Here is a 13,594-nt window from a genome sequence, read left to right as displayed (position 1 = left end):
CTGGTTCCCAAGGTAAACACATGTGATTTATCCCAGAAAGGCATCTGCAGCACAAGAATTCATGACATACATCCCTGATGGGCAGCAGCCAGCTTTTCAAACGTGCCAAGTTGCCAGAATTTTATTAAAAGCTGTTAAGAGTCAGAGAGAAGGTGCAGAGAAAAGCACCCTCCTTCCCAAAGCCAGGTGGCTTAGGCTCCCCTCACGCTGCTTCCCGAATGGATGAGGCAAGCTGGAGTCAGAGGTTCCTTCCAGCAACAGCTCAGTCCCCCTGGACATGTCTCTGTAAGCTGCACAAATATTCTGGGCAGGGGGAGGGAGAGAGAAAAGAGTGAAACCTATTCAATTACATCAAGATCACGACTGGCCCTAGTAAAATCATTTATGGAGTGAGGGAAGCCGGAGCGGTTTGGGCTGGAGCCATGTGCAGTTATTTGGGATATACAGAACCGGTTTCTATGGATTTTATTCATAGGTCACGCGATTGTATACGAGGATGTGAGATCTGAATCTCTCAGGAGGGGTCCCTGGTTGGGGTTTCTATTGCCTTTATAGGCAATGGCTCAAACTTTCTTGCAGCAGTAACTCCTTAAAAACTTGAGGGGAATGGAGCTGGTTTTAGCATCCAGCCCATTTTTTTTTCTCTCCCCCACCAAAATCTTGCATTTACTTTGTTCCTCTTCCTCTCCATAACACATTTACTAAATGGGGAAACAAGGAAATAATCAGAGAAATATTCTTACTTACTTTTTCCATTGTCTGCATGAATTTTCTCTTTCCCACTAGTCTGAGGGATATCTGGTACATAACTCAGCTCCCACTTCCATCTGTTTTTCAGCCTCTCCTTGGCCCTTTTTAGGGGTAATTTTGCTTCTATGCCATTGTTGGCTCCTTCCACATAGACAGTCGAGCCCAAAGGAACTTGGACACACAAAAGAGATTTGGGACAGTGGGTGTAGATCAGAACAGCCCAGAGCCTTCTCTACCTTCCCAGGGAACTGCCCAGGGAGCCCTGAGCTTTTCTGGAAAGCAAGCTGTGACTCAGGAACAGTCTAAAGCTCTTTGGTCTTAACTATGGCTCAGTTTGACTTTTTTGCCCCAAAGAGGCAAACCCAAATCAAATTATCAGAGCAATTCCTGCACATCCCAGCTGTGTGGAGAAAGCTGGGCCCAGCAGAAGGCTCCCCTGCTGCAGCAAGATACCACCATCTTCACCAGCATTCCAGCTGATGAAGCCTCATCCCAAAATCAAGGGTTTCACCCGTTTCTCATCATCTCCTGATTTTATTTTTGTGTCAGCCCTAGGTAGGACAGCTCACATCCAGCCCAGTTTTTCCAGAAGGTAGGAGAACCTCAGCTGGAGCGCAGAGGTCGCATTCCATCCTTCTTGAAAGCACAGCCGGTGTCTCACCAGGGCTGATATGACCTGCGGGAGCACGGGAAACTGCACCTGGAGCGAGCGGGGCTGAGGGATGGGGCATCATCCGGGCTGAGAGTCAGCCCGGGGCTCGGAGCTGCCCCGGGGTCGGAGCTGGAGCAGGTGTCCAGGGGCTGGAGCGGCCCCGAGGGTCGGAACTGCCCCGGGATCAGAACTGCCCCGGCATTCGGAACTGCCCCGGGTGTCCGAGCTGGAGCTGGAGTCCAGGGGCTGGAGCGGCCCCGAGGGTCGGAACTGCCCCGGCATTCGGAACTGCCCCGGGTGTCCGAGCCGACCGGGGATCGGAACCGCCCCAGGGGCTGGAGCAGCCCCGAGGGTCGGAACTGCCCCGTGTCTCAGAGCTCACCTCGACTCTCACCGGGGCCAATCCCACCTGCAGGGCCAGGGAAGCACCACCGGCACCGAGCGGGGCTGCGGGATGGGGCATCGGAGCTGCGAACCCGCCCGGGGACCGCAACTGCACCGTGGATCGGAACCAACGCGAGGTCCGGAGCTGCCGCAGGGCTCAGAACCGCCCCTGGGCTCGGAACCACGCCGGGTTTCGGAGCCGCCGCGGGGGTCGGAGCTGCCCCGAGTCTCGGAGCCCCGCGTGTCGCCCACCAGCGGCGGGGCAGGGCCCGGCCCCGCTCGGTCGGTCGGCGGCTGGCGGGGCCGGTCCGCCCCCGTCCCCGTGCCCGTCCCATTGGCCGCGGCGGCTCCGCGCGTCACCGCTTCCTCCCGCTTTTGTGCGCCGCCCCAGCCGAGCTCCAGCCGAGCGGTGCCGAGCCGAGCTGAGCGGGTCGGAGCCGCGCCAGCCGCTGGGACCCGACGTGGTGACACCAGCCCCGGGTGGCCGCGCATGTCCCTCCGCGGGTGACCCCGGTAAGTCCGTCCGTCCTCACCCCCGCTTTCCGCGGGCGCTGGCTCCTCGCCTCCGTGAATAGTTTCGTTCTTCTAATTATTTTATTGTCTGCTGCGGCGACCGAGAGTTTTGCAGCCGCGTCTGGCTTCCGTGGGTTTTTCCTCCTTCCTTTCCAGTCTAGCCAAGTGGGAGTTTGTCCCTGCGGCTGTGTTTGGGGAGCCGTGGGCAGAAGCGGGGGTCCCCAAGTGCGCTCCCCAGGAGGAGGGTGCGGGTTGCCGTGTCCGTGGGTGCGGAGCGGATTGAAGGACTGCCCTTCCCCGGGGCTCCCCGCACACCCCCGCCTTGTGCTGCTGCTCTCGGGTCGCTGTTGTCCCCAGGTTGTCGCCTGGATGCCTGTCCCAGCTGCAGCTGCTGACAGCGAGCGCCGGGATTAGACTCCGGTACCCATTTTGGGATGCACTGGCGTCTGGAGCCAGCGGTTTCGGGATGTGGTCACTTGGGTGCCGGCTCCCTGGAAAGCATCCAGGGAGGTGCGGGGGTTCTTGGCCATCCCTCCCTCTCGTGCAGAGCTCTCCCTGCACCGTCTGTCCGGAGCGGTGAGGATGGGATGAGCGCGGGGAGGAAGGCTCCGCGGCGGGCACGGACCCGGAGCCCGGACCCGCGTGGTGCGAGTGGCCGGCGGAGCTGGGAGAGCTGGATTTCTGGGAAAGCTGGATTTCTGGGAAAGCTGGATTTCCACCTGGACGGAGCGAGCGGCTGCCGTGGGGCTGTGCCACGAGCCGGGATGGTGCTCAGGAAGGATTTGTGCTGCCGGTGCCAAACCCCTGCCCTGCGCGGCTGTGCGGGAGGAGCGGAGCAGCGGTGGGAGCCGGGGACCAGCAGGGCAGGTCCTGCACGGTGGCCAAGCACAGATCTTGCTGGTCCTGACACAGCCCGGAGAGAGGCTTCTCCCTCGGCTGCTGCCTTTATCCTCCTCTTCAATTCCTGTCTTGTAATCCAGTCGTTTTTGGGAGTGGACCTGCTCCTGGTTCGAGGAAGGGTCTTGCATGTGTTGCTGGTGCATGAGCCAAAAACACCTGGCTAGCTTGGGAATTGTGCAGGGCTTGAGTGATCCCAGGGATTTCCAGGGTCATGCTATTTCACTTCTTTGGTGAGAGTGAATGGTTGGGGGGAATTTCTTTCTGTGACACCTTCTGGATTTATTTGCAGTCTGATATGTACAGTTTGACGTAGCTCCGTGCCGGATTTGTGCAGCTCTTGGAAGCAGCTCCTCAGGTGTGCATGAGATCAGTTGCATTTGGGGCTTTGTTCTGCCTGTGTCAGATGGTCCAATTTCCAGAACCTCTAACTTGACATTAATTATAAACAGGGATTCAGGGTTTCCCAGGGCTCCTGCAGATCAGAGCAGACCTCCACAGCTGGGCACAGCCTTTGCCCTGGGAAGGTTTTGCAGCTTGTAAAAGCTCCTCTGTTGAGGCAGGACGTGAGGCTGGATGGGCTGCCAGCCTGGTGGGATGTGGATGTAAAGAACCTTTTATACCTTCCTCGTGTGAACGCGTTTTGGTGCCGCAGTTTTTTCCACGGCTCCTTAATGTCCACCAGAAACCCAGAGCTCTGCCATGTCAACGTGTGCTGATGGGCAATGCATTTATTTTTTTGGAGGCTGTCAGAGCCTGTGAGGGAAGTGTTCTCACACAGAGAGAGATGTGGTCTGGATTTTCACCCAGACGAAGCGACTCCGGCACGAAAAGCCAGCGGCTGTGGCAGCCAGAGGAGCGGCTCCGTCCCGTCCGGAACGTTCCTGCTGCTCCGTGATGCTTCGTGATTTTCTCCTGCAGCCCGGACTTGATGCTCTGTGAATTTTCCCGTTGGGAAGACGCCTGGTGAGGCTCCCATGGTGTGTCTGGCTCCCTGGCAGAGCCGTGGGATGGAGTGTGCTGCTGCAGCATGGAAAGTGATGTGCTTCCAGCCCAGCTCTCCCAGATGGACGTGGGAACGAGCGCGAGGGCTGGCAGGATCCTCTGTGCTGGTGGATCTGGCCCTGCTGTCGGGGACCTGCTGGTCGAGGCTGGAGGGAAGTGAGTCAGGCTTTGCTGTAAGAAGGGATATCTTTTATTAGACTGCTCGGGGAAGGCAGGCTGGCTTTGGAGTGCACGTAGAAGAAAAGAGGCAGTGATTGCTTGGAGTCTGCCTTGGCTCTCCAGACTGAGGGAATCATCTGAAAAAAAAGGGGGGAAAAAACATTCAACTACAGTTTAACCTATTCAGTTAATCTGGCCTAAGGGAGCGCATTTCATCCCTCTGCAAAACTCTGGACTCCTTAGATCCTGAGATGGCATGCATGTCCTGTCCTGTGCTGCACCTGCCAGCCCTTCACAGGAGGTGGGCGAGCATTTTCCAGCCTGGCTTCTACAGTGAGGAGCTGTGGGAGACAGGGATGGTGCTCACTGATGCCTGATGATGGCAGGAGGCTGCTGGGCTCAGTCCCTTCCACTCCCCTCTTTGCACAGAGCACAGGCCAAGCACAGTGTGCACAGAAATGTGCAGAATGTCAGATGTGCACTGGGGAGATGGAAAATGCAGTGTGGAGCCATAACAAGTGGAATATGGATTTAAAATTTTTTATTTTTATTTTTTCCCCAGACAGGGGGAAAAAGCTATAGATGGCCCACTGATACTGAACCTGGCAGGTTCACTCTCAATCCCCAGGCTTTATTTGTTTAGATATTTAACCTCCACAAGCAGAAATGGGTGACCAGATGTTTTTGGTGAGTCCCTCCAAGGAGCAGGTCCCCTTTCCCACAGGCCAGGGCAGTTCAGAATTTCTTTCTGGCACCTTTACTGCCTTTGCTGAGTGCAGTGTGAGATGCAGAGGTGGTGAATGTCATCTCAGTTGTGCCTGAACCACGCTGTCTCTGCAGGCTGGCCCCTATCCCATGTGGCATGAGCCTTCATCTGATGCGGTCAGTGCTGTGGTGAGCATCAGACAGGCAAGGCAAGGGGTTTTCTGTCTGTGAAGGTGCAGGTGAGTGTGCAGGAGTGTGGATATGGGGGCATTTTTGTTTGTTTTCTGTCTGTCCCTGCAGTTCTGATCTGGTCTAGCCAAGTAATTTTCCTGTTAGTCACTAAAATGCTGCTGGTGCCCCAATCAAAAGGGTGGTCAGGCAGTGGAACAGGCTGCCCAGGGAAGTGGTGGAATCCCTGAAGTGTGCAAAAACAGTGTGGATGTGGCACTTGGGGACATGGCTTAGAGGTGGACTTGGCAGTGCTGAGTTCATGATTGGACTCAGTGATGTCAGAGGTCTTGTCCTGCCTTAACGATTCTATGATCCAACCAGTCTGTCTCAGTTCATCTTTAATGTCACAAATGAAAAGCTAAGATCTCCTTTAAAAACCAATGCCTTGCTCTTCAAAGGCCCTGGGGAGCTGTTCCCTGCAGCAGACCTGTTGCATGGGCATGAGGAACACGGGAAGAACACTCGAGAGAGGCTGCAGGCAGGGGGTACCTGGCTCTCTGATTTGTTTTGGCACTGGGGATTTGTTCCAGGATCTTCCCCAGGGCTTGGCTGAGAGCAGGATGGTGGAAGAAGCAGCATCAGCCTGGCCTGTGATGGGGGCCCTTGCAGCTCTACATCCCTGTCTCTGTGACCAGGGTGGGGACACAGCATTGCATGTCATCGCTGTGTCTGGTCTCAGGTGCCAGCTTCTGTCCCCAGGGCACCTGGAATGTCTGTGAAGGGAGCCCAGAGGGTTTGACCTGGGTTTTCTGAGTCTTTTAGAGGTCAAAAGTGAAAGGTATACCTGTACCCTCTAGAAGAGAGGGCTCAGCTCCCAAATGCCTTCCCCAAACATCTTTTTTCTATGCTGGAAGACCCTGCTATAAACGTTAGTGGAGACAAAGTGGCTCAGAATTTAATGAGAATCCTGAGTCAAACCCCAGGCCGGCCACCATTTTATGCAGAACTAATTGTCACTTCTTCAAGAGCCTGCCTGATTTTATCCTCTGCACTCTGGGAAATGCAGCCCAGGGAGAGAAGGAGCTGTAAGAGCAGTGAGCCAGGGTGGAGCCGAGCCAGGCTCAGGAGCTGCCTGGGCCAAAGTCCGGCTGGCAGAGCGCGCCGTGCCCGGCGGCTCCAGCAGATCCTGGAAGGAGCTGGCCCAGCTCCTGCGTGGGCTGCTGTGCAAACAGCCTGTGCTCAGGCCAGCTCCTGGGGGGTGGGAGGATGGCTCAAGCGTTCAGGTGGCGATTAAACACCAAATTGCTTGAAAAAAGAACCAGCCCTGGGTGGGTGGATTGGAGGCGCTCTGCAATATTCGCGTGGCCAAGTGACAGAAAGTCATCTGATTGATAGCTGGGTGATTCAGATGGAGAAAAAGACTTTGTACCGTTCTTTGGGAAAGTAAATGGTGAGATAAGAAGTCTTTGTGATGGAGGTAGGAACGCCTTTAATCCATCAATTATGCAAAAATGCAATGCTTTGAGTGCTCCAGTTTTGGCATGGTTATGTTTGCCTTGTCCACCTGCAAGTGTGTCCTGCACAGTGGCCTTCAGGTGCTCCCAAATCCCCAAGGAAATAGTGAAAACTTTGCAGATGACTGTCCTTAGCTCAGATATTGTGTGTAAGAGTGAACCCTGTGTTGGACTGGTGCAGAGGGTCAGAGGAAGATGCTGCTGCTTTGGCACATCTGATGAGGTCTGTCCTTGTTGAGGTTGTCCTTGTCCTGCAGTCCTCAAGTGCTCAGGACTGGATGATCACTGTAGATCCCTTTCAGTTGAACTGTTCCATTCCATGGATGTGCATGGAAGTCCCTTGTGATGAGCACAGTGGATTACTCAGATTGCTCAGTACTTTTGTGCTGCAAACTCTTGGTTTTGGGGCTTTTGTACTGAGCAGAAGTCAAATCATCACAGTCCAGTTGTGAACTGGAAATAGTGCAGTGCCATCCATGGTAAATAAGAGCCCAGAAGAATTTAGCAGATCCTAAATTCTTCACAGTGAGCTGTCTGCACCTTTTACTGGCTGAGGTGGCCACAGGGGTGCTCTATCCCAAGCCATGAGGATTCTGTAGAAGGGTGGTGGACACAGGGTGATGGGCACGTCTGGCTCTCACCAGCTCTTAATAACAGTGATATCTTGCCCAGAAATAAATTTAAGGGTTGGGGCATCTCCTGCATGGGGCAGTGATTGATAAGAAGGGTTGTTTGGGGAGAAGGTGTGAGGGTGAGATTTGTTATCACAGGGCGGAACAGGTGAAAGTGCGTGCAGAGAAACTCTCTCTCAAACACCCTCTTCCTTTCAGCCTCTCTCCTCTTCCTCTCAGTCACTACCTGGGGAGTGCCCTGGGGGAATTGTCCCTCTTTTGCAGGGTCAGTGCAGTGTCACTGCATAGGGCAGCTGATAACACTTATCTACAGCTGGCTGATGCAGATGTGGGCTGATGATAGTGTTAGCCACAGAGGGGTGATAACCCTGAAACCATCATGCTGGGGGAGTATGTGGCTGGAGGGAGGTGTGTGAGCTGGGTCTGTGGGACAGAGAGGTTTGGGAGTATGTAAGTACCTCAAATCAGAGATTTGGGCTTCCTTTTGTTGCATTGGGGTAGTGTGGAGCTGTGGAGCAGGGCTTGTTTGATGAAGCATCCTTCAATTAACAGACCAGGCTGTCCCAAGCTCCTGGAGAGCTTTCCTTGCTGGTGGGAAGTGTTCCTACTGCAGCCTCAATGCCTTCTGCTTGCCTTTCAGCACAAAACTGCAGCTTTGGTTTATTCTACTGGAATCCTTCTGCTGATTTCCTCTTGGATAGTGGCTTTTGGGAAACCTCAGCACCTCGTGGTTAATAAACCACTGGTTTACTGCTCCTTGGTCTTAGTCCCTCTGTGCTGGTGCTAACAGAATAGCAAGAGTCATTAGAGAAATATGCAAGATATTCCAGTTATTTCTCTTTGGATGGTGCTGGTAGCAAGTAAAAGAGATAAACAGAGCTGTGCTTAGCTTATTACATCATTGGTTTTACTGAAAGGGTCAAGGTCCAGCTCTGGATGTTGTTGCAGGATACATTTGAGCTGCTCCTGAGCTGTGCTGTCCCAGAGGGAAAATGTTTGGGAAAAGCATCATTTTAGTGCTCTCCCTGTGCTCCTTCTGAATGGTGGGACAAATCCTGCCAGGTTAATTTCTTGGCTTTGCACTGGAAAACTCTGCCCTTGGCTGAGTTAGGGCCCAGGGGCTGCTCCTCCTCTGGCAGAGGCAGCCAAGGGAAGCCCTGCTGACATCTGCTGGGTGTTGGGGCTGGCAGGGACCATCAGGGCTCCCTGGGTGGGGAACCACAGGGCACAGAGTGGGCTCTGTCCCACCCCTGTCCTCAGCTTGCTGCTGGGATGGCTCCTGGTGGCTTTGCTGGCTGGATCTGCTTCTCTGGTGGCCTAGGCTGAGGTCTGCTTGGTCCTGTTGTGACGCGGCTGAAAAGAAGGATTTGAGGAGCCGTGCCAGTTCTTGCCTATTTCTGTTTGGGGTGCTTACTGAGACTCCCCACAGTGCCCTTCCCGAGAAGCTGAAATGTCAAAGACATGCACAACACACCTGGCTGATGCCACAAGAAAAAGGGAGAAAATGTTTGTTTAATCATTGCAGTATTTCAGCAACTTCACCTCCAGCATTTCAGGTGTGAATAAAATCTGGTGTGAGCCTGTAAGGGCTGAGGATGTGTTTTCACAATTGGCTTTTGGACTCAGCACAAGAGGTGCTGAAGATTGTGACTGTCTTCATCTCTGGATGAGACTGAGCTAGTTCTGGTCTTAGTCTGTGTCCAGGAAATCCTGTGCTGGAGAGGTTCCCTTTCAGGAGCCCAGTGGGGCTGTCCCATGGAGGTGGTGTGGTGCCCTGAGGTTTGATGAGATGGAGCAAGGCTTTCTGTACCTGGTTCAGCTTGGGAAGCTGATTTGCCTCTCACACCAGGTGTTGCCACAGAGGTGCAGTTTGGTGTCTCACCCCTGTGGGAGCTTCCCAGGCTGTGGTTGCTGTGTGGGGAGTCACCAGGAGCGGATGAAAGTGGGAAATGCTTGTGGAAGAACATGGGGTGTGTTGAACAGGATCTCCCCTTGGTGCATGGGGATCTGACCCGTCTTGGGCTGGATTTCCAGAACCTTGGACGGGTATGGTTAAAGGGCTCTAGGACATCACCACCTTCATGGCCATGTTCAGGAGTGTCTCCAGCCCGAAGAGGATTCTTGCTAATCCCTGCTTCCCTCTCCACTGGCTGCCTGCAGCAGGCAGCACTGCCTGCCCTGAGTGTGGAGCACTGAGAACGCCCCAGGTCAGGACCATGGGGGATCCTGGCTGCTGAAGGCTGTGCTAAATGCTTTCATGGGGCACAATTTGTGTCCCATAAAAGCTCCTGCAAGGTGCCTTGCTGCAGAGCAAGGTGTCTCAGCCCTGTGGGAGCTTCCCAGGCTGTGGTTGCTGTGTGGGGAGTCACCAGGAGCGGATGAAAGTGGGAAATGCTTGTGGAAGAACATGAGGTGTGTTGAACAGGATCTCCCCTTGGTGCATGGGGATCTGACCATCTCCCTGACCTGTCTTGGGCTGGATTTCCAAAGCATTGGACAGGTATGGCTGAAGGGCTCTAGGACATCACCACCTTCATGGCCGTGTTCAGGAGTGTCTCCAGCCCAAAGAGGATTCTTGCTAATCCCTGCTTCCCTCTCTTTCTTGCTTCCTCTCTGCCTGCCCCGAGTGTGGAGCACTGACAACACCCCAGGTCAGGACCATGGGGGATCCTGGCTGCTGAAGGCTGTGCTAAATGCTTTCATGGGGCGCAATTTATGTCCCATAAAAGCTCCTGCAAGGTGCCTTGCTGCAGAGCTCTGTTTTGGGGCTGTCTCTGACGTAATCTGTCAAGACAGGGGCTGCTCTTTGACTTACTGCTGCGGGTCTGCTTGGGGATGGATGACCAGTTGCTTACCTAGCATTACCAAAGCAACGAGTTGTTGCTTTCCATGACTCATGAAAATGCACTGTAGGCTCTCTTAAGAATGGCTGAGATCATTTTTTGGCTGGCTCTGGGCATCTGGTTTCCTTAGCAAATAGCAGTGGGGGTGGAGGGAGGGGGATTTCCAAACTTGTTTCTTTGTATGTGTGATCTGGTTTTTAGAGCTGGGCTCAGAAAGTACTTGCTTCATTTTAAAAAGGGAATGAAAGAAAAAAAGGACCTGTAACTTCCATGTCTGTTTGGTTTTTGTAGCATGTTTCATTTAGTCGTGGTTTGGTGTGAAAAGGGGAAAGGTGCTAATAATATTTCAGAGCTGTAGGCTGCGGTTCTCCTCTTAAACAAGCAAGGATAGAAACATGATGAGTGGTATTTTCCCTTTAGAGCAAATCTTTCTGGGGAAGGAGAAGGAGGTACAGAGGAAATTCTACAAACAAAACCGTAATTTCATTAATTTCATCCATTTTTTTTTTTGTTTTTGGCTGTGTTTGCTCTAATTGGGGACTTTGATGATGCAGCAGAGCAGAGTCTTAGCAAGAGATGTTTTAATGTTTGCTTAATCTGATTATTATTTTAAAAAATATTTATTTATTTATGTGTAGACCCTGGATTCACTTTCTGTTTTTTTTCCTGCGTGGTTCAAAGGCAGCAGCACAGACATCCTTGAGAAGCAAGTGCAGCAAGATAAACATTAACCAGAAGAGAATCAGAGCCCTGTGACAGCTTCAGAGGGCAGGAGGTGCCCAGGTGTTCTGACACCTCTGCAGCAAGGTTGCAGCAGCCTCTGTGTGATCCTTCCCAAGCCCAGCCACTGTCTGCAGGCACCTGAGAGCAGACAGAGGGAAGGGAGGGGGAAATCCTGGGCAGGCAGAATTGTTTGGATAGGGAGATTTGTGGTGCTGTGGGTTTGGTGTGCCCATCCTTTGCAGGGCTGGAAGGAATAAAACAATAACCTGTTGCCTATTCATACATCTCATACATGATGCATAAATTCCATTCAAACACAGGATTCTGTCTGGGCAGTGTCAACTTCTTCCTCTTAATCCTAACGGCATCTTCATGGCTGAACGAGGCAGGAAGCAGTTCATTTCTTCTGATAATGGAGCAATAAATTCTCTTTCTCTGAAAGATTTAGGTGTCCTGTAGCTGCTATCTCACTGTGAGTCCTTTCTTTAGAGAAAAGTATCCTACATAGTATAGTTTCTATTTAAAGATTTTGTTATAACCTATATTTAATATAACTATATTTTATAACTATATTTAACACACTACTTAAGAGAATTAATACAGCATTACTTTCTAACACAACACATGAAATATTCATTTTAATATCTGCCAAAAGCCAATCATAAAATACACATTTTTCACACTTCCCAAGCCCAGGCACTGTTTGCAGGCACCTGAGAGCAGACAGAGGGAAGGGAGGGGAAATCCTGGGCAGGCAGAAAGTAATTGTTTGGATAGGGAGATCTGTGGTGCTGTGGGTTTGGTGTGCCCATTCTTTGCAGGGCTGGCAGGAGCCAGGGTTTGGTGTGTTCCACGGTGGCCAGCTCAGGAATTTGATAGCTGTGAACCAGCCTCTAATGCTGGGCATGGTCAGTGCTGGAGCTTGGCTGGGGCTTATTCTGCAGCCAGGGCAGGCAGAAGGGTGTCCTGGTGTGCTGGGGGGGGGCTGGAGCTGTGCTGGGAACAGCAGCAGCTCCATGGCCCGGCCCTGGGCCAGGGCTGAGCAGGAACAATGTGACTGAACAGGTTTGGGCTCCCTTCCCCGGGAGCTGGGCTGAGACAATGCAGGAACGCAGAGCTTTGCCAGGAGCTTCCCTTGCTCTGAGCTTTCCTTGCTGTGAAAAACGCCAATCGCTTGTTTTTAAATTTTTAAAAGTTTAATAGTGATAAAATGGTTATAAAAATAGTAATATAATTATAGTAATAATAATTTGGACAATTTGGATTAGGACAATATGAGACAATAGAAACAAAGAGTTAGGGATGTCCGGGTACCTTCTTATGGGCAGCACAAGCCCGAAAAAGGACCCATGTTAACAAAGGATTAACCCTTAAAAGCAATAACCTGTTGCACATTCATACACCTCATACATGATGCATAAATTCCATTCAAACACAGGATTCTGTCTGGTCAGTGTCAACTTCTTCCTCTGAATCCTGATGGCGTCATCCTGCCCGAGCGAGGCAGGCAGAAGTTCATTTCTCCTGATAATGGAGCAATAAATTCTCTTTCTCTGAAAGATTTAGGTGTCCTGTGGCTGCTATCTCAGTGTGAATCCTTTCTTTAGAACAAAAGTACCCCACATAGCATAGTTTCTACTTTACCCTTATGTTATAACCTAAAACTATATTTAGCACACTATTTAATAGAATTAATACAGCATAACTTTCTAACATAACACATATAATATTCATTGGAATATTTACAAAAAACCAATCATAAAATACGCATTTTTCACACTTGCTCTGAGCTTCCCTTGCTCTGTGCCCAGAGAGCAGGAGGAGCTGCCCTGCTGCTGTCTCTGTGAAAAGCCATTGAAAAGCAAAGCCCTGGAGCTCGAGGGATGGCACAGCTGAGCTCCAGGGAGGTGATGGATGCCAGCCCAGGGCTTGGCTCGGGGCTGCTGCCCGCCCAAGCACCCTGTGCCAGGAGCTGCTGTGAGCTCCACAGCTGCTCAGGCCCCTCGTGTTCTCCTCCACCTCTGCATTTCTCTGCATCTTTGCTAGTTAGTTTGGACAGAGTGGATAAAGACCACTGATTTAACCAAAAATGTAGTCTTTACCCTCTTTTTTCCATGGATATTTAATATATTTAATTATTTATATGCATGTATTTAATGCACGGCCTAGCACGCCACAGATCTTCTAGGCCTTAATTGTTTTGTTCGGTGCAAAAATAGGAAATAAACGTGACCTGAGGTCTTCTGCAGCTGCAGCCCAGGTGCCTGTAGTGCCATGGTGACACTGCCCCAGGCTCAGCAAGACCATGGGATGAGCTCTGTGAGATCCAGCACAGGCTTTTTCAGAAGGTCAGGTCCTTCTTTATGGACTCATTTTTACCATCAGGTAAATTTCTGCTGGGCAAGATCCACCAGCAGCTGTGAACCCGGTGGGTTTGGTGAGCAGGGAGTGCCAGCAGGTGAGCTGGCATAGCTGAATTTACCCTGCTTGATGCCGGATAAAAGAAGCGGGAACAAAATTTGGAAAGACATTTTGCTGTATAATTATTTGATTGTTTTTTAAACTGCTGTGCCTTGGTATTGTCCCCCAGTGCATAATGTTCTTTTGACTAGGAAAGGCAGTATCAGGGTACCCCAAAGGGACTGC

General features: G+C 51.8%; 1 protein-coding gene across 2 annotated transcripts in view; it reads left to right on the top strand.

The window, feature by feature from the left end:
• The first annotated feature begins 2,157 nt into the window (after nucleotides 1-2,157).
• The window catches only part of LOC115901021 (mitogen-activated protein kinase kinase kinase 3-like), an 82,410-nt gene continuing 70,973 nt past the window's right edge, over nucleotides 2,158-13,594 (top strand). For both annotated transcript variants that reach the window (XM_030943295.1, XM_030943294.1), the window contains exon 1: nucleotides 2,158-2,299. The gene's annotated coding sequence lies outside the window, so the exon portion shown is untranslated. The remainder of the gene's footprint in view (nucleotides 2,300-13,594) is intronic.

The sequence above is a fragment of the Camarhynchus parvulus genome, chromosome 2 (assembly GCF_901933205.1).
Source record: "Camarhynchus parvulus chromosome 2, STF_HiC, whole genome shotgun sequence".
Taxonomy (NCBI): Eukaryota; Metazoa; Chordata; class Aves; order Passeriformes; family Thraupidae; genus Camarhynchus; species Camarhynchus parvulus.
Note: the sequence above shows the minus strand (reverse complement) of the source record. Positions and strands in the feature narration are given on the sequence as shown.